The 26,130-nt window shown below is 36.8% G+C and overlaps 1 protein-coding gene and 1 long non-coding RNA gene across 2 annotated transcripts in view; one reads left to right on the forward strand and one right to left on the reverse strand.

Annotated features, from left to right (window-relative positions):
• The window catches only part of TENM4 (teneurin transmembrane protein 4), a 2,614,134-nt gene that overhangs the window by 2,055,211 nt on the left and 532,793 nt on the right, over positions 1–26,130 (reverse strand). The gene's annotated exons all lie outside the window — the stretch shown is intronic.
• LOC116666396 lies at positions 223–23,287 on the forward strand. Its single transcript, XR_004323222.1, has 3 exons — positions 223–306; positions 15,122–15,127; positions 23,278–23,287. It is a non-coding gene; the product is annotated as an uncharacterized LOC116666396 (long non-coding RNA).

A 26,130-nucleotide genomic window follows, 5' to 3' on the forward strand; every position in this document is an offset into this window, starting at 1 on the left:
AAAGCTACATACTGTGTCATTCTAAGCATATGCCATTCTGGAAAAAGGTAAAACTACAGAGACGGTACAAAGATTGCCAGGAGTTGGTAAGGTGAGGAAGAGGAAAGAATAGGCAGACAACAGAGGATTTTTAAAACAGTGAAAATACTCTGTATAACACTATAATAAGGGATATATACCATAATACATTTTTGCAAACCCATAAAATGTACAACACCAACAGTGAACTGTAATGTAAACTATGGACTTTGGGTATTAATGATGCTTCAGTGGAAGTTCATCACTTGTAACAAGTGTACTATTCTGGTGGGGGGAGTTGATAATGGTAGATACTATGCATGTATAGGGGTGGGGAGTATATGGGAAATTGCTGCCCCTTTTTTTTATTTATTGAAGTATTATCAGTTACAGTGTATCAATTTCTGGTGTACAGCACAATGTCCCATATATATACATACATATATTCATTTTCATATTCTTTTTTCATGAAAGGTTATTACAAGATATTAAATATAGTTCCCTGTGCTATATAGAAGAAAATTTTTTTAAAATCTATTTTTATATATAGCAGTTAGGGAAACTGCAATCTCAGTTTTGCTGTGAATCCAAAACTACTCTAACTCTCTCTCTATATATATATGTAAATTATTTCCACAAATATATCAAAATCATTAGATATGATATTGAACATAAGATATCATATTCAAATAGTATTCTAACACCAAAATTAAAGGTTCTCTTGAGGAACTGATCTGAATTTCACTCATATTTTACCAATACTTCAGTGTTCACATTCTTTGTGGGTGGGAGACTTGACAATGGGGTAGAACAGAAAGTGACATAGACCTAAAAACATACCCAGTTACACCATTTAGTGGTCATGCAGCCATAGGCATTTATGCCAACCTTCTAGATTTTTTAGAGAAAGATTATTTTAGGAAGATAAGCTTAACATGAAATACCTATGTTGATAAACTGTTTTTTCATAGACTTCTAATGAATATGTGAATGACTTTGCTGGGCTCCCATTGTAATTTGGCCCATAGCTTATCATTATCACTGACATTATCTCTTGGTGAATCTCCATCATTACACCTTGAGATCCTCAAAGGGCTAGGATCTACCTTCTTGCACTTGTCCATGCCCAGTATAAAGCACCTTTTCAATGACTGTTTACTGCTATAATTGATTCATTGATGCTATTTCATACTCCTAACCTACATATCAGCTCTCCCTCTAGGCCTCTTCTTCCACATCAGTGTAGTCTCTATTTTTCTCCATCAACATGGAGAACAGAGCACTTTTTAATTTCTTCTAGAAAAAAGCAAAAATCCATGACCAGTAAAGCATTAGTGAGTATTAGGGGTTAAACTGTGTCCATCAAAATTTGATGAGGTCATACTGGAATTGAATGAGCCCTAACTAGACAAAACACCTAGTGTCCTTAGACAAAGGGGAAATTTGGACACACAGACACAGAGAACTCCATGCCTAAGTTGGAACTGTGTTGCACAAGCCAAGGTGATATCAACCAGGACCCTGTGAGCCCCCACCCCCAAGGCCTACCTCTTGTTTATAGAAAAGCTGAAGCCTCCAGGCCTCCCTAAGTCATAGAAAAGCAGGCTCAAGCAGTTGAATAGGACAAGCCTGTAGGCATTGGGGGATGGCAATAGCTCTGACCACCTATCTCAATGATAAACTGAGGTTACTCCCCCACTTCTCTTTAAAACTGTCCTGGCTGAACAAAATTTTCAGAGATTTTTTTTACGGGAATGCTGGGTACACCCAGATTGTACATATTCTGATGAAAAGCAACTTCCTTTTTAGTTACCAAGGTTGTTGCCCCTAGGATCATACCCCTTGCCCCTTCTTTGACTAGAAACCAATTACTCTTTTCTAAGTCTCAGGAGGCAGCTGCAAAGAGAAGAAATATGAACTGATTAGGCCAAAGGAGCCCAAGATGGTGGAGGGTTTGACTTCCAGTGAACCTTGAGCCTTATTATATGCTCACTGTCATGTATTAGCATGCTAAATGACACACCCACCAGCACTATGACAGTTGATAACTGCCATGACAACCACTGGAAAAGCCCATACAAGGACTGATTGACTCCAGCATACCTGGAACAAAGATATAATGAACAGCAAAAGCCTCCCATAAATCTCCATGTGGCCTGTCCCTGGCCAGAGTTGTCTCTACGGGTCATCTTGGCTAATAATTCCCCGCTGGAGTGCTTTCCTTCCTTTTCCTCTTTTGAGAAATAAAGCAGCCTTTTCACTTTGTCCCTGAGAAGTAAAGCAGCTTTTTCATTTTGTCCCTCTGAGAAAACTTTTGCAGCTGGCAGCAAAAACCCCCAGTTTGGTGGGCCTCCTTTCCACTAACAAAGGAACCATCAGAGGCAAGAAGAGAGTTCTGGAACAGATTCTTCCCTAGCACATTTAGAAGAAGTATATCCTTAGACACCCTGATGTAGGACTTCTAGTCTCCAGAATTGAGAGTCAATTAATTTGTGTCGTTCACCCAGTTTGTGGCACGCTGTTACAGCAGCCTTAGCAAACTAAAACAGTGAGTCATGAAAGCTGTATGTGATACCACTTCCCTCACTCTAGCAAACACTTGCTAACTAAAATTTGGCACTTGCCAAGTGCCTCTACAAAGACTGGATCACACTGGCACTTGCCATCTAACTCTGCTTGGATGAAATCACGAGCCACTCCAGCCGCTGACCTCCAACACATCCTGAAAGGAATTCAAGATTGAGATCAGGAATGTGGCACTCTGTGCTCTGGGAAAACTGGCTGAACAGGCCTTCAGATAGTTAGATATTTTCAGGAGAAGATTTTATGACCCAATTCTCACATCTGCTCATATCTAGAAGAGCACTAAAATCATTACGGGTGACATCTGTGCCTCGTGACTAGCAGCAAACCTCTGCCTAGATATGTGCTTGACTGCATGTCCCCCCCCCTTCACTGAAATCACATATAATACTGAGTTTCCCCCAGCCTCTTTGGAACAGTTTCTCAGAGCTTTCTGGGATGCTGTCTCCCGGGCTATAATCCTCATTTTGCCCCAAATAAAACTTAACCCACAACTCTCACATTGTATGATTTTATTTCAGTTGATACACCTTAAATCTCCTTAGTAGATGTATTATTTCCTGAGTCTTTTCTTGGTATTTTCTTTTTATCCTCAAAGTATGTTCCTCCTCTTTTACCCAACAATTTCACATTTTTATCCCATTATTACACAGAGCACTTCAGTACAACACCAAATTCTACTCCAAGTAATAGCACAGTACTTTGCATTTGCATACATTTTTTTCTCTCCATTTTTATAAACTCTGATACAATAGGTATTATCATGCTGCGTTGACGATTAAGGACAGTGGAACCCCAAATGTTAAGTGGCTTGAGAACACACTGCAAATAAGTGGAACAGTGGGTGTTCCAACCTAGGTTAGTATTTTCATAGACAAAACACATAGTTTCATTTGGCAATGTCCACACATACAGGTACTTGGACTGAAGTGATTGTCAGTTGAGTTTAAAAATTGGTCAGATTGAAAAGAAAAATGAACTGAATTGAAGATCAATTTGACTGATGGCTCCACAGAGTCTAGTCAGGCTAAGTAAAATGGCTGTGTGTGCAGACAGTCTGCACTTTCTTTACTCTTGTTGACTGAATTACTTGAGTATTTCCCTGAGGAGCCAAACTCAGGATTCCTCTCTATAGAGGACGCTGGCCTGGGCTTTAATGTAAATTCAGCTCTGCACAGGTTATATTGGGACATTCATACAGATAATCAATTGGCTGATTACTTTTATGAAAACCTCGGGAGAGGCATCTCCCCACTGACTCATATTCCCCTCACAAGAAAGTCTAATGTATTACTCTTCACTTACCAAGCTTATCTCTTCCCTTTTTCTCCACTCCTACTCTTTGTCATGCCTCATATTTTGTAATTCACACAGACATATCTGATAAAGACACATCAAAACCGCTGAGATTCATCCTTTGTCTTTCCAGTTCTCATCACTCATTAGTGACACACAGATAAGTCTCTGACTATTTTGCTCTCTCTCTTTTTTAATTCCTCGTATTTTAAGTGCACACAAAGAGCTGAGAGACAAAGGCTCATCAAAGCCATCATTAGGCTACATTTATCTGCTTCAAACTGCTTTTGTCTTCTATTAGTTTTTAAAATGGTCCCAATCCTTGTGTAACTAGCAGGATTCTCTCACATTTGTGCCTTTTTCATCTGTTACGGAAATGGCGGTGCTCCTTGGTGAATTTTTTTGTCTTTCATTTCCAGGGAGGAGAGTATCTCTGAGCAATCTTCTAGAGGTTTGAGTTCCAAAAGAAAAGGGTTTTTGTTTTTTTAATTAAAATATTAAGTGCTGCCTGCATTTATGTTTATCATCTGTGAAACATTCATTTTTTATACTCATTCCCTTGCAGTGTGAGAGCATTTTTATACAATGATTACTCCCAATGCCAAGCTATCAACAGGAGTATTTTGAGATAAACAACATGTTTACAATTGGAACTGTAGCGGTATCTTTTGTTCCGGAAGATGTTGGCATTTTTATTATTATTCTGCTCAGGAATGAGCCTGTCTTTCTAAGCCTATTGGAGAATTGCAGTAATTTTCTCAGTGATTGCACACAGAATTGGCCCTCTCCTCAGTGTCATCACCAACTGAGGTGAGGTTCCCTAGTTTTTTGGTGACCATAGTTAGTTTATTCACTCATTTATCCATTTATTATTCATTTACCCATTTAGTAACCACAAACAATGCAGCTTTAAATAACATCTAAGAAATAGCCATGGCAATATCCTCTCTCATCAAAATATTAATCTATGAATTTTCAGGGGAAAAAAGTTTAAGCTAATATGAAAAACTAAAACCAACAGACAAATCTGGAGAGATTTCTACTAATTTCCAGGCTGAGTGGTTTAGATTATGAAATACATGTGGTAACATACCAAGGCTTGTCCTCAGAAAGTAAACAGAAAGATACATCTTCTATTTTATTTGATACCTGAAGTAGGGTGACCCACCCCACTTTGAAATAAACAACCAGGCCAACAAAAAACAAAAAATATATTCACTTGGCAAGGTCATCTCAGAAAAAATAGGTCAGAAATGAGGGGAATTATGTGAAAAGAAGGGGGAGGGAGTTTGGAGGAAAATGATGGTAATTCATTGGGTCACAAAAGGCACATTTCTCATATATATTCCCTCAAATAAGAGCTAGGTAGGGTAGAAATATGACTACTGCTTGTAGAAATACATCCTGGCAATAGGAGCTATTTATTCCTGTACTCAGTCCCACCCCCTAAACCTTAGGATCTCAGCAAGACAGGTGGGAGACAATTCTGTCTCAGAATAGTGGATGCACTAAAGAAGGACTTGGCCAACCAAGGGAATAGGTTAGGGTGCATATCAATTTACCTCTCAGCTCAAAGGAGGGTTCACTCGGCTGGCAAATGTACAGAGTGTAGAGCCTAATATAATACTATACTATATTCCATTATCAAATGGCTAATCAAACTGAAAAATTGAATAGCCCAGGATTATCTTCCTATGAGTTTTGTGGCTACATCACAAATTTCTAATAAATGCTCTATTCTAGACAGGCTTTATTGTGAAAGTTTTTTTTTTTTTTCCAGAATTGGTAACAATTATCAGCTCTAATTCTGCCTTCTGTGGTCTATAAGGTGTTGCATATCTAAAAGAATAGCTTATAGAGGTTCAAGATACCTCTGAATATTCAGGGTGATATTTCCTTTCTTTTAATATATAGTACTAGATTTTCTTCAGTTTTTCCATTTTTCAAATAAGGAGACTTAGCAAACATGGCTATGGAGGTGTAGGGAAATGCAGAGGAGGATGATGATCTGAAGTTTCCTTGGACTTAAATATAGAAAATTTAAAGTTCTCATTCTAGGTCAAGTCGTTTTGCTACTGTACTTTTAATAAATGGGTGTTTTTGTGTATATGTTGCTTGAGGGTCTAATGCAAGATGTTAAGAGTTTATTTAAGAAGTTAAGGTCAAACAATTGTTAAATATCTAGTTACCAGAGCATCCTGGTATCTGCTTCTGCTGTAAATTAATTCATTTTCTTTAAGGTTACTCATAGAATCTGCTTGGTGTGATAGAAAGAATGTAAGCTTTGCACAGATTGATCTGGATTTGAATCCAGATTTTATTAATTACTGTCTCCATGATACACATGCATGGGCGCACACACACATACATCCCTAGTTTTTTACCTCAAAAGATTATGGATGTAAATTGATATCATCTTAAAAATATTTTTCAAGGGCATTCTCTTTTCTCTGCTTTTGCTCTGAAGGCTTTGGGAAGATAGATCTAACAGAAGAATGGTTATCACAAAATTAACAATTTTTACTTTTTAGAAACTTTTCCTAGAGAGGGTAATTTTGTCGACATTAAATAGCAGCATCATGGCATCTGTGCTTCCTATTTATTTGTTTGTTTGTTTATAATCTTACCTGGGCTCATTTTGAGACTACATTTCCCAGCTCCCCTTACAATTAGAAGTTCCCATGTGACTAATTCTAGTCAATGAAATGCAACATTCCTCTCAAACCTGGTTTACAAGTGTCTCCTATGTAACCCTCCCTGCTCTTTTCCCATTTTTGCTGGCTGAAATAGAGGCCTCCAGGGAAAGCCTGGGAATTACAAATTGAAGATGGCAGAAACCCAAGGTGCAAGGAGTCTGGGTCCCTGAATACTGCTTGGAGAAGAATTGCCCAACCAAGAGCATCCCCTTTCCTGAACAAGAAGCAGATATCCTTTGCATTATGCCTGAATTACCTTAATTAATGTAAGTTCTTAGCCAATGCTTAGCATATAGTAAGCATTCCATAATTGTTCTCCTTTCCACCCATCAGCATGTATTAATTCAACACATAGATTAAAACCTAGACAGACCCTGGAAATAATCTCTGAAACCACTCAACTGTAATTAGAGCTTTCTCATCTACCCACTTGTTTACATTTGTGTCTTTCCCTACCACCTCTGCTAACCTTTGACCAGCTTAAAAATAGATAACTTTATTCATTGTTGTATCTCTATTGCTCTGATCTAGATGCCTTGTAAATGTTTCTTGAGTGAAAGAAAGAAAAATATTGGGCAGGTCAGACCAGAGCCAGACAAGAAAGTACAGTTCAGTCCTGGGCATGTAAAACATAGTGGTTTAAAGCTCAGTTTCTTTTACTCAGAAAGCCCAAATTTTGTTGTTAGAACCCTGAGTCAACCCCTTATTAGCTGAAGGTACTGTGGCTTTCTGAATTTAATTTACTCATCTATAAACTGAGGATAATAATAGAATTCATAAAATTAGCTATAGTTACTATGTTATTATTGTTATCATCATTAGGCAGGGAATTTTTGGCTATTTTAAGATACCAGGGAAGGTACGCATATCCGTCAAAAGTTTGTGAAGTGGTAAGGACCTGTCTCTTAGATTCTCCCAGTGAATATCACTTCCTTTAAAAGAACAAAATTCTCAGTCAAGCAGGGATCACTACACAATTACACATCCATAGCCCAAAACAGTGTTTGTTAATGCTATGCTGACTCTTACACATCTAGGAAATATCTCTACTTTTTGAAATTTTAAGCAAATCAAAACGTGTGCCTGGAACTTAAAAGAATAACAACTGGGGGGAAAAAAAGCAAGCGAAACACATGAGAAGCCATTTTACCCTGAACCAGACTACAGAAGAATAAAATAGGTATATATGACACAATCGTGGCTTGCTGCTGAATTCACACTGGCAATCCTAACACAATTTGACATCTAAATAAAGATACTAGAAGTGGGGAAAATGGTGACATTTCAAAAGAGTGAACTATGTGATTAGGCTGTGTAAGAGTTGTTTAAATATCAACCTTACAAATCATTTAGAAAGCATTTAACACACAAAACAGTTGGAGATTGAAAAAATATAATGCTTAGATGAAGACAAGCTAGGTGGCTTTTTAAAGAGTATACATTATCAGGGATAATGGAAAAGACATTTCTGTAGACATTACCTCTGCTTATTACTTTTTCTTTTATTTCTTTTTTTTTAAGCAAAAACTAGTTAAAATGAGCATGCATCCCCAAAACACTTGTATTCAGAATTTCCATTCAGTGTGTATTTTTCTATTCTCCTTTCCACAAATTAGAAAAGCTATTCAGGAGAAAAAAAAAAAATGATAGATGCCTGATTAGGGGAAAGTTGTCTTACAGAGGAAGTAGAAAATAATAGTGTTTCAAGATTCCTGAATGTCAGAGCTGGAAGAGAACTTTACTACAAATACAGGTGGTTTCAAATCCTAGCTCCAGCACATACTGATCCTAGATCATTTCATCTCTCAAAGCCTTCATTTTCTCATCCATAAAACTATGACAATAATATACAACATATTTGGTATATAGAAATTTTCATAAATATTCTTGCTTTTTAACTCTAAGCTCTAAAAGACCTCCCTTGCCCTTGTCCAAGATAGAACAGCAAGTTAGTGGCAGAGACAAGATTAAAACCCCAGTATCTCAAAGGTCAGACCAGAGCTATTTTCTCTTTACCAAATTACCTCCCTGTGTCACTATTTGTCAACTGGATTCAACTTTCTCTAATTATTTCCCTGATGCACTATGTTAAATGCTGACAGATAGCCCCAACACATCCTAATCTCTTATGAATTCATTTATTAACAAGTAATTGTAAAGCATCTGCCACGTGTCAGGAATTATTCTAACTACTGGCGATAGATGGATAATCAGTGGAGACATTGCCTGACCTTGAAGAACTCATGGCCAGTCCTGGGGCAGGAGTGAGAGGGCAGAACACAGACAATAAACAAACAAATAAGATGATATCATATGGTGATAAATGCTAGTTAGACAATTAAAATAGAATGCTTTAATAGAAAATTGGCTCTGTTGCATGCAGTTTTTAAGAAAGGCCTCTTTGGGGAGATAACATGTATTCTGCGCTCTGAACTACATGATGAAGTTAGCCATGCAGAAGAAACCAGTATGGAGCCAGTAGAGCAGGAACAAGCTTAGCATGTTCAAGAAAGAGAGAGGGGTCAAGCAGAGTGAACAGAGAAAGGAGGGTAGTAACAGATAACATAAAATTGGTGGCCAGATACCACTCTTCATTATCTAGGCATTTGTAATCACAGGTAAGAGTTTGAATTGCATTCTAAGTACTATGAGAACCCACTGGAAGATCTTGACTGGTGGAAGTATCATAATCAGATTTAGAAACACATAAGAAAGAGTAAGAGAGCCTGAAAGAGAGGTTCCTGGTCAGCAAGGAGAGGAAGATGAGAGAGAGAGAGCATGCGAGCACACAGGATGTCCAACAACCTCCTACCTGGTCATAGTCTATCTTCTAGTGTCAAATTTTTAGCAAGTTTTAGACATTGTCTCAAGCATCAAAGCAAAATAACAACAAATAAAACCTGTACGTAAGTCCAGTTCTAAAACAAGGACAAATGGAGCAAATTTTATTGAAGACATTGGTTGCCGGAGAAGCAGGAAAAACTAGTTTTTGAAACACAAAGCAATGCAGCCTCAAAAACCTCCTTTCAACACGTCTACTCCTCCAAAGCTTCTCACCCTCCAAAGCTGTCTCATTTTTTCCCTTTCTCTCTGCCTCTCAGCACACCTCTCTGCCTTGCCCCTGGTCATGACACTGCAGAAATGTTTTCTTCCTCTACCTGCCCTGCGATCTCTCCTCAGGGCCTACTTTCTCTCTTCTGCAGATTAACTTTGTCCTAATTTAGATGCCAAAATGAGCTTCAACCAAATTCCAACTCAGGGATTCCCCTGTAAGCACAAAAATGGAACTGATAGGTCTAGGGAAGTTGTGATTGACTAGTAATAGTAATAAAAAAAATGGAGGAGGGGTCATACATGCATGAACTCGATGGATCCTTATGGTGGGCAGCATTAAAAGACTGCCCGTAAGATTCCTGTTCCCTATACAATTCCCTTCCCTTGAGTGTGAATGGGACTTGTGATTATGATGGGATGTCCCTCTTGATCAGGTTACATTATATGGCAAAGGTGCAGGGATTTTGCAGATGTAACTAAGATCCCTTTGAGAAGATGCTGAGTTAACCAAAACAGAGATTATCCTGGATGGGCCTGACCTAATCAGGTGACTGTAATGGAGAATTTAGGCTTTGCATGGAGGGAGAAATTTAAAGCAAGAGAGATTTTCCTGTTTGTTTTGAGAAGTGAGCTGCCATGTTGTGAAAGAGCCCTTGAGAGGGGTGTGTGGCCAGGATGTTGGGACTGAGAACTGCCCCAGGCTAATAGCAAGCAAGAAAATGGGGTTCTCAGTCCTACAAAATCAAGTAACTGAAGTCTCCCGACAGCCACATGCTCTTGGAAGAGCACTCTGAGCTCCAGAGAGGAATGCCACCCAGCCAACTCCTTGTCTGCAGCCTAGTGAGATACTGAGCAGAGGATTCAGCCTCAGTCTCTGCCTAGACTCCTGACCCATGGAGATTGTGGGATAAAAAGTGTTATGCTGGTTTTAAGTTGCTCATTTTGTGGTAATCTGCTGTGCAGCAATAGAGAACAAATACAATCTGTGGATAACATTCCTAGATCTATTTCATTAGTCTAATTCTGTGGTTAGTTTTTTTTTTTTTTTTTCTGTAATCTCCCTTTCTCTGCCTCCAGCACAATGGTTTTATCTCTGTCTTAGCCTTTTTTTAACTTACTGTTGGTTTAGTCAATCCCTTTGATGGCCTATTGCAATCATTTTTAACTGGCTTTTCTAAGCATTATTAAACACTCACTCATTTCCCAAGGCCATGTCTCTTCATTCAGATTTTTCTTCACTTCTATATTCTTCTTTTAAAACACTGCTTATTCTTCTATATATAGCTTAAAGGCCACTTCCATCATGAAGTCTCATTGGATTACAGTGGTGCCCACTTATTCCAAATTCCTTTAACACTTTCTTTGTGCATCTTTACGTTTGCCTCGTTTTGTAGTTACTTGATTCATGTTTCCTATCTTCATTGATAACAAAAGCCATATTTTTTCACTAGCACCGAATGCAGTCAGTCTTTATTATTTGCATATTTCATATTTGCAGATTTGTTTGTAACTTCAAAGTCAATACTCATAGCACGTTCACAGGCCTTCAGAGATATGCACATGTGCAGAGAGACAAAAAACTGACTTGCCTGATGCACACGTTGCCAGCCAAGAGGCAATAAGGCAGTCCTTTCCTTTCCTGTTTCTGCTCTCTTACTGGGAACAAGCGCTCTTTTTGCAGTCTAATTAATGCCACATTTTTTGCATTGTTGTGCTTTTCGTTGGTGATTTTGCTGTTTAAAGTGACCCCAAGCAGAATGCTGAAGTGCTTTTTAGTGTTACTAAGTGCAAGAAGGCTGGGATATGCCTTATGGAGAAAATGCATGTGATAGTTTCAAGCAGGCACTAGTTATATAGTATTGTTAACCATGAGTTTGATGTTAATGAATGGACAATATATGCTGAATAAATTGTCTTTAAACAGAGACACACATAATATAAGGTTATATATTGATCAATTGACAAAAATGTGGTGACCAGATGCTCCTAGGAACCTAACTTTGTATTTCTCTTGGGAGCAATGGTGCAGTATTCACGAATTCAGGGTTTGGGCAACTTTACAAAACATAAACACTGCAAATAATGAGAATCGACTATACTTAGTGCATTTCTTTCACTGCCCCCTATGAATTCACAAATGTGCCTTGTTTTCCCATATCACTGCTTCATCTATCCAACCATTCACCCATCTGATTGTCCACTAAATATTTATTTGTTCCTTTCCTTCTACCAGGCACTGCTTGGGAGCGAAGATGCAAGGGCAAACAAGAGAGATATTATCCTTGTTTTCATGAACCTCACAGTCTAACAGTGAATAGTATAAAATGGTATATGTTATAATACAGAAGACACACCATTTATGGAAGTTCACAAGAGGAAAATCAGACTTAGAGTAGGACATCAGGGTCTTTTGGAGGAGTAATTAAGAAAAACATAAACCCAACAACCTAGTGAAGGATGGTGACAAAAGGAAGGGTGGGTAAGTGTTCCAAAAGTGTGAGTGAACTTGGCATTAGTTAAAAATTGAAAGAATTCTGGTATTGCTGGACGGTGGCAATTCAGAAATAGAGAGTGATATGGGACATTATCACTTACATGTGAAGAACATGGTATACTTTTGTAACATGTTGTTCCTCCGCATAGAAAATGCTCATTAAAAGTGAGCGTAAAACATAAAAATAATGAATAAAAATGGCTTGATGAATGAATTGAATTTTACATAAACAACCTGAGAGATAAATTTTTTAAATGTATTTGTTGAAAATCAGTAGCAATTGTTTTTTAACATATATATTTATATGCCATTAGTTAAATTAGATATTCTAGTGGTTAACATAAAACATTTGAAAGGTTAAAAATCAGAACAAAACAAATAAGCAATCCAACAACCTAACAAAACATTTATAAGACTTTATTTAATAGAATAATTCAATTTAAGGAGTGTCTTGCCAATACTCGTCAATTTTTCATCAATGAGGTAAATTAATTCACTATCAATATAGCTTTTCAAAGCACATAATCCTCTAGTGGTCTATAAAACATTAATATATATAGACAGGTTTACTGTATCATAAAACAATCATTTTTATTTAAAATTCCAGAGTTTTGATTCTGGCTACTTCCTCTAGATGATCATGATAGGCTAACCCTTTTCCCTGGAATTCTCATAAAGTAGTTGTGCTTATCCTGCAACTTTAACATTAATAGGGTTGTCTTAAATTTTAATTTTTTATTTTAAATTTTTCACGTGCTAGTAACTTTTAGTCAGGTTACACACCTTTCAAAGTGGATATATTGCTTCTAGACATGTGGGATACTAACTCTTTGCATCCATATGTTGTTAGGCCCGTGTGTATCAAGAGATCTTCCTGTTGACACCAGGCCTGTGACCACAGCTCTTCATGAAATTAAATTACTATTGAAATTTTCATCACCTACATTAAACTTGCTGTAAACTAAATATGTGTAGTTATCACTGAGACTATTGAAGCATGCATCTTACTTGAGAGGACATGTGAGTATCTATATTGAAGGATATACAGGGGAGGAAGGAAGGAAGATACTTTATTCAAAGACTAATAGTCCTTGATTCTTCCTGAGTCTCCAAGGATATTTATGGTTTGTGATTTAAGTAGATATGGATACGTGAAGAAAAGCATACATAATTAAATTACTGAATGGATGTTATACCACATTGCTTTATTTGGCGGAGAATGAGGAAGATGAGTGTTTTTTGGGTTTTTTTTTTTTTTTTTTTTTTTGTATTCCTTGGTATAGCAGGGAGTTAATGGATCTAGCTAGAAAAAAAAGAGAAAGGGCTTTTTAAAGGCCAGGAAGATCATTCACAGAAATGCTGAGCTGAAGACAAAAGATTGGCCTTTACAAGATGTGGACCACACCTGAAATATGAATGAAAACAATTAGGAAAAAATAGTTAGTTTCCACCTAGTATGACAAAAGTCAAAAAGAATGATGCTACTCAGAATTTTATAAGGGGGAAGTGATTTCAAGAAATAATTAGTGAATCAAGCAAAGGTAAATGGGCCTTAATGTTTACCACTGCATTTTTCTAATAATGTATTTTATGACACTGGAAGTTAAGAAATAACCTAACATTCAATACTTGAATGCTAGTTCTATAAGTTGTGATATATTAAAATGGGAAAACATGGAAGTGATAAAATGATTATGGAAAAATAAGCATTATAAAATACATTATTAAAAGTATGACTATTTCATGGATGTATTAATTTTAGTTGAGAAAGATAAGGACCAAATACTCACAGTATTATTCTGGGATGTGTAAATGGTTTACTCATATTTTATTCTCACCTTTTCAAATGATTTTTTTGTGTGTGTGTGTGTGAGAAGTGGCTGGAATAGAGTGGTGTTCCCTTATTAAAGTTAACGATGAGATTCCATAGGTCCTTCCAGAAGGAGAGGAAATTTATAAGGACTTCTACAAATTCAACCTTCAAAATCGGCTTCTAAGCTATGTGTGGAAGGGTTCATTTAGACATGCAATTACCCATCACAGGTCTAATTGCCCATTTGCATGCACAATTTAGAAAGGCACAGTTGAAATTTAGTCCCAGGCTCTCCAACACTAATTTTCTCCCTTGAAATTGCCATTTCAAAGAACATCAGGTGGCTAAAACCCCAGATTTGTTATTTATTTCAACAGGAAGGGAACCTTTTTAATCCTTTTCAAGTTGAAGGTTTGGTTTAAAAAATTTAAATTAAAAGATGAAAGAGAAAAGACAAGCATACAAAGGAATATGCCCTCCCTCCACACCATCAAGAATAGACTCTTGTTTGCCTTGAAAGGAGTTATAATGTGATCGGTTATCCCATTAGCAAGGCTTGTCCCTATTTCTCCATAGAGAGGAAAAGATATTTGGCCATCTTGTAATTTTCTGTTTCTGTTTATAAAAACCTCTATCATCCTCAATAAAAATGAGGGTAATTGTATGCATTTCATGGAATACTTTTGAGAATTAGAGATGATAAGACATAAAAAATTGCATAGTAGGCCATCAATATCAGTCCTCTCTCTGTTCCCTTCTTATTTTCCATACCTGTTATCCTTCATCTTCACAGGTAATAATACATAGAATTTACTTCATACCAGTTTTTGACAGGAAGGATTAACGAGTGGTGAAACAGACCTCTCTTCTCTGCCAAGGCAGTTTTGTGGGTCTTAGTTGTATGGATTGGAAACATATGTATTTATGCATTGGCCGGTTAGGCTCATTCACTGTGCTGTTTAAAATAGTGGTTATCAACAGCTATTATCAATGGGAAAGAGAAAGGTGAATCCCTACTAACTGGCAGGTCTTATGAACATCTAGCCATCCATCTTGACTCCAGCCATTACACATTTAGAACAAAACAAAACAAAAACATGGAGGCCCTTGGGAGTCGGGTATCTGCATCCACGGTGGTGACTCACTTCTGGATGATTCACGGGGGAGCCAGGGGTGGTCTGGCTAGCTGCTTTGGCAGTGGAGCACTGGGGGTGTTGTGCTATACTGGGGTTGGCCTGGACCACGTCAGAGCAAAGATATGGGTTTCTGTGGAGCAGCCTTAGGCACACAAAAGAGAGCTAGAGTAGGATGATTTTGTCCAAGAAAGCCAACTGGAGGGATGAACAAAGCTTAGCAGAGAGAAACTGGAAGCCAACCATGCTCCCCCTGCTCCCCCACCCCTACAGCTTCCCTGATTAATGTAGCCCCTGGCTGCGGGGAAGACCTCAATTCTAAATCAAAGAGAATTTTCACTACTCCATGAGCTTAAGCATGTCTAAGTGAGTACCAGCTACTTATCAGAACTATTAATAACTGGGAGATCATAAATAGTTAATAAATGGAAGGAAGGAAGGAAGGAAGTGGAAGGAGGGAGGGAAGGAGTAAAGAAAGTAGGGAGGAGGGAAAGAAGAAGGAAAATTTTCATTTGTGTTTGCAAACATAGGCGCATTGTTTATGTGAAAGTAAACAGCAGAGAAATTGAAATAAGTAGCCCAAAGTCAGATGCCCAGCACTCAGTAAAGCTGGGCTTTGAACCCGGTTATCTGGCTACAGAGTCTGTACGCGTCAGGTGGCAGCTGGAAGCACCCTTAGTAGCCAGACCACTCAGAAATCCTCTCTGGGAACATGAACTGAGCAGACAGAAAGTCAGTGGTTGTTAGAAACATGCAGGCAGCAGAGACAAGAAACAGTAGAGGCTATGAGACACATTTTGTACAGAAGATACAACTAAGCACAAACCCTTCTCCCAAAATTATTACCTGTGATCGGGTTGGCAGCTTGGAGAAGCAGAAAAACAGAAAATTGTCACCTTTTCTGCATAAGCCACAATAAATACCTGATCACTTGCTTTCTGGATCCACAATGACCATTTAAGAGCCAGTGAAGTTCCATTTCAAGGCACAGGGCTATTTTTTGTTTCCCCATGATATTCCTGTTGCTGTTGTTATTATGATTGTTAATTCTGCTTATCTCTATAATAAATCTCCAGTAATTGAGCTAATCTGACTGAATTTCTCCTCCTTGAAAACAAAATTGCCCAGTGCAGCCAGAAGTTATTACCTTCACAATTCCTATTCAATGACACCTTTTCCTTTCTCAATTACGTGTCAATGAATTTCTGCAGAGGTGTCACTTGCTAATTATGGGTCTGGCTTACAATGGCTTACAGCAGGGCTTCTCCACTGAAGGGCTCTTGAGCACAGGAGAGTGAATGGGTGCCCTTGGGATTTGGGGGCAGAGCACCTGCAGAGATTCCTGCAGGAGAGACAGAACTTTGAAGTCTTGTACATTACTTTACAAATCCATATGACTTTGGTATTCTTTCATAATGTGACTATGCTTGTTTTACTTTACATTTCCCCCCCTATGGGTTTGAGGACTACCAAACACAGTGCCATGTACATTATTTTAAAAGGCACACCATGAAAGTGTAAGTCCTTTCAAAAATGTATGGAATTTTAAAGTACCCATTGCACGATGGAGAAAAAAATAAAAGCAAAAGTTTCAAGATCTGAAATCACTGAGTTATAATGGTAAAAACCTAAATAATGATATTTGCCATTTGCTGGCATGAAGTCCTGACTTGGACACTTTTTCAAGAAATTTACAGATCACAGGAGCTGCAGAGGCATCCATGAGACGACACTTGGTTATTTCTAGATTTGTGTTTAGACCAATGGCTTTCAAGCATTTTGTCATTGACTCACAATAAGAAATACATTTTACATCTGAACCTAGTTTACTCATCTATACACCTAAAGCCAAAGGTCCATGAAATAATAGGTTATCTTATTATATATAATACTCTTTGTTCCATCCTTATTTTATTTTCTAAGACATGCTGGTCAGGACCCGCTAAAATGACTCTACAACCTAGGAATCTGTCACAACTCACAGTCTGAAGACAATGCATTAGATGAGGTCTCTTCATGCTTCCTAAAAAAGCAACAAGCTGATATATGGGAATGACATGGGTTTGAACTGGACAACAAGAAAATCAAGCTTAAAAGACATGTACTACATCCCCCAAATGAAGCTTAAGACGTACTAGGACAATATTTAAAGGATCAGACTTGTCTTTCCTCATAAGAGTCACAATATCCAGAGTTCTTGAAGACATGTGTCTCCCTTGAACAGACTGTATTCACTGCATCCCCTCTAACTGACCCTCACAGCTTGGGCCACATCTCTTTAATAGAACACTTAAGCTCCATGACTTGCTTTTTAATATACTTCATCTAATTTAAAAACTATAGAAAACCACAAGAGAGAAGTGTTTTGAACTTGTTTACAAAACAGAAAAGACCCACAGATGTAGACAACAAACTTACGTTTACCAAAGCAGAAAGGGGCAGGGAGAGGGATAGATTAGGAGTTTGGGACTAGCAGATACAAACTACTATATAAAAAACAGATAAACTATATTCAGTAGCTTATAATAGCCTATAATAAAAAAGAATATGAAAAAGAATATCTATGTATATAAATGAATCACTATATTGTACACCAGAAACTAACACATTGTAAATCAACTATACTTCAATAAAAGACAGAAAAAATGTAAAAGTTTAAGAAAGCCACTTGCTATCCCATTACCTTGTTTTTTTGAAGTATATAAAGTCCAAAGTGGAAACGCCCCTCCCTCCACCCCTCCCTCCTACCACACCTTTCAGAAATAATTATTGTTAACCATTTGATACATAAACTTGCAGCTTTGATGATTTAAGCATATATTAGGCTATGTATCTTATACAGAGACATTTCATACACAAATGTATATACTTTTAAATGGAATTTTGTCATATAACACCATGATCTTTTTCATAGCAAAACAGCATATTTTTTTGAATTTAGTTCATATACATGTACCACTGCCATTTGCTAGTCAATTGGAGTTTAAGTTTCCCACTGTTTTCAACATTACCAGTAATGCTGCAATGACTCTCTTACCTATTTGTAAGCCCAAGACATCACTGTGGCAAATTCATAAAAATGGGGATTGTATTTTTCATCAAGGCATCAAATTACTCTCCAAAATATTTTCACCAGTCTATATTTGCCTCTCGTACTATATGAGAATGACCACTTCCCAGATCCCTGTCAACACTGATATTATCAACAGTTAAAATTTCTGCCAATTTTATGGACAAAACATGCAGGATTTCCCTGAATTTTGTAATTAGTTTAACCATCTTTTCATGTCGTGTGCATTTCATTCTTTCTTCTTTCTGAATTTTTTTTTTCAGTTTTCTATTCGGCTGTTTATCTCTTTCAAAAATTTATTTATAGAAAATACATGTGATGAAGCCCTATGTCTATTCTATGTGCTCCATTTCCCAGCGGCATGTCATTGTCTTTTAACTTTATGTATGGCACTTAGCCACAGATAAGTGCTTTATATTTAAATTTGCTTATTAATATACATATAGTATACATATGTTGCTATTCTGTTGATGACTGCTATGTGATCTTGTGCTAAAACAGGCATCACCACTTTCAAGTCAAAAATAGGCTTGTGGATTTTTTAAAACTACTTTTATAGTAGTGTATTTTTAAAATATAATACACTTGATATTTATTTCCTATATAATTGGGCCAATTTTTATAACTTATGTTTTGCTAGAAAGTCATCCATTTTACATACTTCAAATTTATTTGCATATTAATGGAAATACAATTCTCTTATAATTTTGTTTAATCTCACTTGTATCTATAGTTATACATCATAATTTTTATTCCTGATGTTGTATATTTTTGCTTTTAAATATTTTCTGAATCAGACTTATTGGTGTTCATTTTTCTGTTGATTTTTTTTTTACAGAAATGTATTTTACTTTTATCATTCTTACTTTTTCTTTTAGTTTTAAATATATTAATTTTTTACTTTCATTAGCACTTTTCTATCTTGGTTTCTTTTGTTTGTTTTCTAGTTTCTAAAGTTGAATTTTAGTTTATGTATTTGTAATAATTTTATTAAAGCATATGAAAAGGCATATAAAACTACACATTTTACTCTGAGTACAGTTACTGTTGCATCACATAATTTCATAAACTTTTCTTATTTCTGTCCATTTCTAAATAGTTTATATTTAAAATTTTGATTTCCCTTTTGCAGTATCTATTTGAAGCAGCAGCAAACATTTGAGTTTAGTTAGGAAATTAGATATATCGAGGCAAACTAGTAACGGCAATAGGACTAAATTCTCTCTTTTCCCTCCACATACGGAGATGTCAGTGGGGCTGGGAGAGAGGAAGCAGCAGTTCCAGAACAGAAGGTGAAAGGAAAGAATAGCGACGTTTTCCTTAGACGCTGTGTTGGCCCCAGGCCCACTAAAAGGAGTAGGATCTTGGCTTCAGTCTTTCTGAAGAAAGATCTGCCTGCAGAAACAGAGGGTGCTGTTTTCACAGGGGCTCCCTCCCTGACAAAGCAGCAAAAGCATGCCAGCTTCCTGAAAGTGAGACAGGGAAGAGAGCAAAGAGCCATCCTCCGTCCTTCTGCACTGACCACAGTATGGCTCCAATACATTCCGATTTCCAGGAAAGCCTTTGGTAACCCTTATTCATCCTTTGCATAGATGTTTTTAAGCTCCTGCTTCACATCAAGCACTGGCTCCGCCCTGGAGACGCAGTGAGGGACAGTGGTGACTGCATTGTAGCCTGACTCTTTGGCATGGACTCCTGCCCAGCCATACTGGACACTGGTAGCTGAGGGCAGTGGAAGGTGAGTGTGGAGATCTGAGATCTCATCCCCAAGGACTCTCAGAAGTAGATCACAGAAACAAGGGACAGAGGGATGAGAAGAACACGAGAAGGTTGCATATGAGCACACATGAAACTGCCTCCTAGAACTCCCACTGATTCTAGTGTAAAACTTTTGTGGATTTTGAAAAGGTTCTACAATTGTAAGTTGGAGGGAGACCTAGAATTATGTGAGTTATTACAGTCTATGTGTCCCAGCTTTGTTTCTAAAGACCAGTGAGGTCATTACCTACGCATTTGCTCATTATCAACACTAGACCAACCACTGGGAAAAGAGGGGTACTTTGTTACTCTTGTATACTTATTTATTCCCTGTGTCTTCTCCAATATAATGAGAGAATTTCAGCTTTATCCAGGTAACACACATGCCAGACTCACACGTTCCTGGGACTCATATACAGAGCATCTTGTAAAACAGCTCTGTCTAGCAATGATCATCATCCCAGCTACAGGGCAAGAAATTGACGCTGAAGGAGATTGAATCACTGACTAAAGTGACATAACTCACACAGGGTAGAGTCTTTTCTAGGAATTGTTCAGCTCATATGTCTGTTGGGCAAAGAAGGATAGTGAGCCACAGCTGTATTACTTGTTCAGTTGCAACAATTTAAATTGAAATTAGTTAAGTGATATCCACTGAGTAACAGAAAGAACTTACGATTACAACCCATTTCAAAGTAGCTTACAATAAAATATAAAAAAAAATTCACTTCTCACCACAGATGGTTTTGTAGATGTATGAAACAACATTATAATATGTAATTATCTGGAGTGAAGCACTGCAGTGGGTACAAATAAATATGGAAGAAGTGAGTGTTAGTTATGTTACAATTGTTCATTAGATTTAATCATGTATTTATTCAAATGTATGCCTTGAACACCTCCACGTTACTAGATATTATGCTAGACAGTATGAGAGGAAAAAATATGGACTTTTATTTAAAAGGGATCTACAGTTTAGGAAGGTAGATGAGATTGGACTCTGAATAGAAAGGGCTGTCTGTCATCTGAGACATACCACAGCAGCCAGGAGGAAGAAACCTAGAACAGTATTTCTGCCCTCATCACAGATCAAATGTAGAGCTTCTTGTTCTCATGTTTTCTCTCTGGAGTTCAGTTTTCTCATTAGCAAAATGAAAGGAGTGGTCTAGAGGATTGCAAAGATTTCCAGTATTTTTTGAGTATAAACATTTTATAAATTATTCAGGAGAGACTAATTCTACCCAGAGTGGGTAAGTATTAAAAAAGAGGAATGGCATCTGAACCTATCATGAAGAATGAATTCGAAAACCATCATAACAAAGGAGGAATAAAGTCAGCCTATATATGTTTATTACTAAAATAGTCTATTAAATTCTGATATCGGTTTAGCCACAAAATTTTGCTTGGTCCTCAGTACACGTGGAGAATGTTTGGGGAAGTGGCAGCAAGGGGTTGCAAATTCTTGGCAAAAATGTTTTAAATTAGAATTTAAATTCTCACCTCTGCGTGGGCTACACTTTTTCCATTTTCTAAAACTTGTGTCTTTAAGGTTACTTGAAAATTGTCTGCCCACTGGCACACATTCTTTTTTATTTAATAGCAAACTCTTAAGTTATGCAATTTGCCCATGTTTCAACACCTTTCCTCTCATCCTATAAGACTGATATATCTTGTGCAAGGGTTCCTATTTATACTGAAATCATACCATTATCAATCTTTTTCCTACACACATTTTTGCAAATACATCTTTATTGTCTACCCAACACTGAAATATTCTCATGATAATGAAAAAAAAATCAATCAATCATCTTGGTGTCAAGCAGTTGGCTGACTGAATTGTTCAGCTTTCACCCAGATGTTAAGTTACAGGAATCAACCAAAGACAGCGCGTGTGCACGTGTGCGCGCCTGCAATGTAAGATCTATATATTCAGATATTTTCTTTGGATATACACATCTTGAAATTGCCCTGGTTTTATCTGTGGATTAAATGGAAATCACTACTAATAGTGCCACCTTGTGTCTGAAATTTAAAATCAAGACTGTATGTTTATATATTACAGAATTTTCAAGCTAAAAATTAACATTATATTCATCTAATACCGAACTTCTCTTTTCAGAGTTAAGCAGCTGGAGGTCTAGGGAGGTCACGTGACTTGTTAAAGCCATTCCCTCAGTGGGTGGTGCAGCTAGGACTGAAACCCAAGATTTCTGATTTTTGGTTTAGTCCTTTTTCAATATATCACATCCTTTAGAGAAATGACTTTTGATGCCAAAAGAAGTAGTAATCAATTTTAGTTTTATTAAATCCAAGTGTAGATATTATATTAATTTAGCTTTAATTTATAGTTGCAATAGGATTCAGTTTTGATATTTAAATACTTTAATATCCTGATAGTTAACGAATGTGTATAGCAATAATGTAGGTTCCTAGTATTAATGGATGTCATGGATAATTAACTTGAAGAATATTATTCTTTTAATCATTTTTTAAAACATATTAATTTAAGAGAAGTCACCCAAGATGTCTTCTCCCACATTATCTAATTTTATATTGCATTTGAGGCATGAATCTACTTTAGTTTTCAGAAGCAATTTTTAAAATAAGGTTGAGAGTTAATGGCACAATAGATGTTCAGCAATAAACAATGCTAATTAACAGGGTTGATAGAGCTTTCATCCTTATATTAGGAAACTGGTGTATGGCATCCTTTTATAGAATCTTTAGAAACTGAGGCCTCCTTCCTCAAACTTTAAATCAGACTTTTTCATTAACAAAGATGAGTTGAGCACAGCATTGGCCATAATAAAATGTCAAAAGAGGTAGAGCATGTGGTCTCCATCCTAAGAGTACACAAGCATTCTTTAGTTATCTTCCAAAGTTAAGGATGATTTATTAATACTCGATCAAAAATTCCCATAACTCCTATCTTTCTGCTACTGAGGAAATGGAAGGAAAATAAAGAGAATATTTCTTAGCCATTTGTATTATGCTAGCTAGGAACATCACAAACTCTGATCCAGTAAACTGAGAAGGCGCTTTAGAGATGAGCCACCCCAGCTCCCACTGAATGTCCATGGTCACATTGTTTCCAGCTTCCAAGCTGCCTTTCTGGTTTGCCAACTCTCCCTGAACGACATGGGTTTGAACTGCATGGGTCTAATTACAAGTGGATTTTTTCTAGTAAGTATGTACAGTACTAAGCTATCCACAGTTGGTTGAATCTGCAGATGTGGAACTATAAGGATCCAGGGGATAGACTATGGGACTGGAGCAGCCTCTGATTTTGGTATAGGAGGGGGCTCTGAGAATCAGCAGGTACCAAAAGATGAATCCATACCTAGATCGAGATCGAGATCAAGATCGGGAGAGAGAGAGAGTAGATAGATAAAAATTGGCTGTTCTGTAATGAGGTGCAGGCTCTGTCATCCAGGTATAATATAGAACAAAACTTAACTTCATTCCCTCCATTTCCAGATTTGGGAATTAATTCACTTCATTTGATGTGTGTTTGTTTGTTTGTTTACTAAAAGTCTAAAATGATCTTAAAAGGTAGACTCTGTTTTCTGGCAATTAATTCTGAACAGAAACAAGCTAAGCTAATGGGACTCTTCCAAGATTAAAATATAACAGTTTTCAAATGCAGCCAGTTGTTTGATAGAAATTATCCCACAGAAGACCAAGCTATTGCAAAGTAGAAACTAGAAACCATTTTCTGTAGGTACCTCCATCACAGGTATGTATAGTCATATCCTCTGAATCAACAGTGTGTCCACGGCACATGCAAACAACAACCACCACCACCTTGACTATTCCCCATTTTTCTTTAATTAATTTGCATCAATTCAGTTGTGTCAACCTGGTTCCCATGATAATAGTGATAATTCCAAGGTATGAATGTCTAGCACAGTGCTTTAAAAAGGATATGGAACAAAAAAACTAAAATGAGACAAATGTGGAAAATAAAAGAAGATAAAGAAGATAAAGCCACAGCTAGGTTTACAGAATGCCATGCAAAGTGACCACTGAACTCAAAAGGAAAAGGAATAAATAACAAAAACACTATTATGTCAAAAATCAGATGACTTGATGCATTGTTCAAACTTGGCACATTTAGCTAAGAAAAAATTGCAACAGGTTGTTTTGCTTCTATTAGCTGCTTAATTAGGGAGGAGATCAGAGTATTAAACTTCAGTAAGAGTTAAAAAAAAAAACAAAAACCAAGAACATAAATGTAAAGGCCAGTGAAGTACACAGCTTAGCTTACTGGCGTCTTTCCTAGCATTCTTCTCTATTTACCAGGTGAGCATTTTATGAGTTTTGAAAGATTTGGCTCTCTGAAGGTTGCAAAATTTCCCATAGTGACTGTTAAGACTTCTTTACAAAACACTGTATTTTTAAAGAAATCATAGCTTACAGTGTTTCAGGGGAAATAAAAATACGATCTGCAAATGTGACATTTTCTAGGGTAAAGAATAAAATAGAGGCTGTGTCAAGAACCAAAGAAATTAGTTTAATGCTATCTCAGCACTGTTAACTAACTCCTGGCATTTATGAAATATTAAGAGAAAAATTTATCTACTGACCTGGAAGGGAAATGAGAAAGCTATGTACTGAGTGGAACTAAAATATTTGTCCCAGCTTAGAGACACGATAAATTAATATGCTTGAGAATCAGGTCTCAAACCAGTTTTTAGAAATTTGAAGACTGGTGTCCAGAAATGTAAAGTGGGTAAAGAAAAAAAAAAAGGGTCTGGATGTCCAACACAGTGTCTCCCATTGGGGCGGGGAAGGAAAGAACAAGCGCAGAAGTGATCCTTCCAATCCAGTTTGGTGTCATCACGTCAAGGAACCCCCACGCACATACACACACATACACATATGAACATACATAGAGTAATAACTGGTTTTACAAATCACAACATAGTGGGAAATTAAAGCATACCTGGATACTATTTTTTTAACTACCTGGGGTACTTTGGCATCATCAGTGGATTATTACTGTCTGGGAAGGATGATCAAAAATCTATCCTTAAGGATAAGAAAGCACATTTGAACTTAATTGGATCATCAGTCCATTAAAAAATGGAAAAAATGGGGGGAAAAGTGAATATTTTAGTTAGTAATTTAAATGAAGTTGTGGAACATCTATGTTTTCTTCTTTTGGCTTACCTCTATTTTATTCTCTACAATAAATATTTATTGCATTTATAAAAATCAATTATTTTAAACCAAATAAGCGAGAAAACAAGAAATGTAAAGTTTTAGAAGGGAATTCTTTGAAGAATGATGGGACATTCCCTGGGAGTCAGAAGTCAGAGCCGTGGATTCTAGATCACTCATTGTGTCAGCCAATTAGCAAGGATTTGTGGTATCACCTTACAGCCATGTAAAGAACTTCCAGAAAGCACATCTATTTGGGACTAACTAAGAACCAGGCAATCTGCAAAAACAGGGAAAGGAGTAAGAAATGGATGAAGAAAGAAAAGAGGAAGAAAGGAAAGATAGGGAGAGAAACATAAAGAAAAGTAAGGAGTGAGAAAAAAGGAAATGATGTGTGATTAATCATACAATTCACTTATTAAATCTCATACCCTGTACTTTACCCTTCCCACATATAATACTATTCAGTCTCACTGCAACTGTTTTAAAAATAGATATAATAATGCTTTCTTCATATGAAGATCAAGTTTTAAAAATCAGAGATGAGACTAGCAGAGTGTCTAGCATACAATTGATACACTTTGCATATATGTTGGGTGCTCTAGTGAGCTTAGTGGTTTACTCCATGGCATACCAAAATTTTAAATGATGACTCAGGTAATTATGAAAAAGTTATATTATGTACAATATCCTTTGCTTAAGAAATACACATTCAAAACAAACTCATGTTTACCAAAAGGGAAAGTGGTGTGGGGAGGAATAAATTAGGAATTTGGATAAATTAGGATTAACAGATACACACAACTATTTATAAAATAGATAAATAACAGGGACCTACTGTATAGCACAGGGAACTGTATTCAATAACTTTTAATATCTTATAATGGAAAAGAATCTGAAAAATAATATATGTATATGTATAACTGAATCACTTTGTTGTACATCTGGAACATTGCAAATCAACTATACTTCAATTAAAAAAAAGAAAAAGAAATAGGCCTTCAACTTACTCAAATAATTTAAATAAACAAATACAATTATTAAATAAAATG

Source organism: Camelus ferus, chromosome 10 (genome assembly GCF_009834535.1).
Source record: "Camelus ferus isolate YT-003-E chromosome 10, BCGSAC_Cfer_1.0, whole genome shotgun sequence".
Classification (NCBI taxonomy): domain Eukaryota; kingdom Metazoa; phylum Chordata; class Mammalia; order Artiodactyla; family Camelidae; genus Camelus; species Camelus ferus.